The sequence below is a fragment of the Pseudorca crassidens genome, chromosome 18 (genome assembly GCF_039906515.1).
Source record: "Pseudorca crassidens isolate mPseCra1 chromosome 18, mPseCra1.hap1, whole genome shotgun sequence".
NCBI classification, from domain to species: Eukaryota; Metazoa; Chordata; class Mammalia; order Artiodactyla; family Delphinidae; genus Pseudorca; species Pseudorca crassidens.
In genome coordinates this window covers 32,950,811-32,953,749 of record NC_090313.1, presented here as the reverse complement: position 1 = coordinate 32,953,749, position 2,939 = coordinate 32,950,811, and the positions used below count along the sequence as shown (strand labels likewise).

The 2,939-nt window shown below is 39.1% G+C and overlaps 1 pseudogene; it reads left to right on the top strand.

Annotated features, from left to right (window-relative positions):
* Positions 1 to 1,980: 1,980 nt before the first annotated feature.
* LOC137211379 (peptidyl-prolyl cis-trans isomerase A pseudogene) lies at positions 1,981 to 2,561 on the top strand (annotated as a pseudogene).
* Positions 2,562 to 2,939: the final 378 nt, after the last annotated feature.

Genomic DNA, 2,939 nt, shown 5'->3' with positions numbered 1-2,939 from the left:
AATGGCAATGTAGCAAGAGTGGAAGCTGAACCCACCAGTGGTCTCTGAGCTCTCCTCATACATTTCACGCCCCCCCCAAAGAACAGTCTTGAATAGCAGACGACATCAAAAGGCAGCTGTGCTTTTCTCAGAATAAAACAGCTGAGTTAAACAATCAAAACCAAACAGCTGTACTGCCTTTGGATTTAGTGTTACATTAAAATTAGATGTTTTCTTCCCCCCCCCGCCCTTTCTTTTCTTTTTTTTTTTTTTTTTTTTGCGGAAAGAAACAATTGAAGAGTTTTATTTTAGACATAAATGTTATGTTCAAATCACGTGCACACAGCCCACAGTAAAATGTTAGTTATTATGGAAATTTGGCTGATAGCATTGTCACACATAAGTCTATGGGGTCTAGACCCCATAAGTCTAGACCCTCTCTCTATTGTTTTCATTATTCAATACTACTTAATTATTTAGAATTTGCCTGTGTACAGTGAACACTATTTATGATCCAGAAGTGGAAGTTCACATGCAAATTTTTCAGATATTTTATTTGTAAAAAATATGAAAATATTCCATGGAATTAAAACAACTTAAACTTGATTTTTAAACAAGGATTATTTCTTTCCTTTATAGAAAAGTTAATTATTATCTTAAAATCTAAACTAAATGGAACAATACAAGCAAAAAAACAAAACACGGTCTTGATTCTTCCTTAAAATAAGCCTATAACCTTCCAAAGAATAAAGGTAATACTATTCGTTAAAATTTACATTACAAAAATATGACTTGATTGTAGAAATATAGTTAAACTGAAAGAAGAAAATAAAGATTCCTATGGTTCCACCATTTATTCTTCATATATAACCTGGTATACATGCTAGACACCAGTCAGAGGTAACTACCGGCCATTCATAAATCCATTTTGCAAACTTAAGCGTTACACTGTTCATTTTCGTCTGTAGTCTGCTTTGTTTTCTACCTAGGTCATGATAATTTTTCCGTGTCATTAAATATTTTTCATGACATAATTAACATAGTCCCACAAAAGTGTTTTTAACTTCTTTCTCTCCATGAGTACATTCTGGGAGTCAGACTCTCTAGAAGCAGAAAAGAGGAGACCGACTTGAAACCAGCGCTTTTCAAATTATGTGTGATGAAGGACAGTTTTAAAAATTTCCAATCTTGGGAATTCCCTGGCAGTCCAGCGGTTACGACTTGGCGCTTTCACTGCTGGGACCTGGGTTCAGTTCCTAGTCAGAGAACTAAGATCCCACAAGCCGAGCTGTGTGGCCAAAAATAAATAAATAAAAAGTAAAATTTCCAATCTATTATGGACTGAGATTTTAAAAAATATGATAAAAATAAGAGAAATGAAACATTAATTTCAGAAACAATTTTCAAGAAAATATTTGATAGAAAAATAGAATAAATGTATACCAAGTACCAGCCCAAACTTTTAATTTTATTTATTTATTTGGTTGCAGGATCTTAGTTCCCCAACCAGAGCTTGAACCCACGCCCCCGGCAGTGAAAGCACAGGCGTCCTAACCACAGGACTGCCAGGGAATTCCCACAAACATTTTAATATTAGATGTGATAGATATCAAATTACTCTGTGAAATGGTTGTATAAATTTCAGAGTGTTTATTGTCAGTATTTTTTATTGATATTATCACAGGCCAGTGGCAGTTACATGGACTGTACTTTGATTACATTACTTTAGACCTTCCCAAGAACATTAAGTAAATACTTGTCTTCATAAACAGTCAGGGGTGGAAAGTTTAAATAATAATTTTAATTTGCTATTTGAGAGTTGAGCCAAGAACCTTCAACTCTCCTTCACTTTCCCCACACGGGCAGGCCCAGCAGGGTCCTCAGGATGTCTTGGTGGATGGTCACAGGAGTGTCATTCCTTGGGCTTTCCTTACCATTCCTGAAAAAAGGTGTGTGCAAGAAACCTATCTTTCTATCTCTCCTCTACCGCAAGCTCCTTTAAGAATGATCCCAGCTTTGCAGACGCCGTCACCCCAGAACTTCCTGCGCTGCCCAACCATGGTCAACCCTACCGTGTTCTTTGACATCGCCATCGACGGCGAGCCCTTGGGCCGCGTCTCCTTCGAGCTGTTTGCAGACAAAGTTCCAAAGACAGCAGAAAACTTTCGTGCTCTGAGCACTGGGGAGAAAGGCTTTGGTTATAAAGGTTCCTGCTTTCACAGAATAATTCCGGGATTTATGTGGCAGGGTGGTGACTTCACACGCCATAATGGCACTGGTGGCAAGTCCATCTATGGGGAGAAATTTGATGATGAGAATTTCCTCCTGAAGCATACGGGTCCTGGCATCTTTTCCATGGTAAATGCTGGCCCCAACACAAACGGTTCCCAGTTTTTCATCTGCACTGCCAAGACTGAGTGCTTGGATGGCAAGCATGTGGTCTTTGGCAAGGTGAAAAAGGGCATGAATATTGTGGAAGCCATGGAGCGCTTTGGGTCCAGGAATGGCAAGACCAGCAAGAAGATCACCATTGCTGACTGTGGACAAATCTAATAATAAATTTGACTTGTGTTTTATCTTAACCATCAGACCATTCCTTCTGTTGCTCAGGAGAGCACCCCTTCATCCCCATCTGCTTGAAATATCCTATAACCTTTGTGCTCTCATTGCACTTCTTTGGGTTCCATATTTTCCTTATTCCTCTCCAAGTTTAGCTGAATTGCAAAGTTAAGTTTATGGTTATGAAATAAAAACTAAACAACCAAAAAAAAAAAAAAAAGCGATGATCCCAGACTGCTCTCTGAATGAGCCAACCAAAAAAGTGGCCCACGTAGCTCTTGCTTTTATTATGATTGATTCCTTTTTTTTTTTTTTTTTTTTGCGGTACGCAGGCCTCTCACTGCTGTGGCCTCTCCCGCTGTGGAGCACAGGCTCCGGACGCACAGGCTCAGCGGCCATGG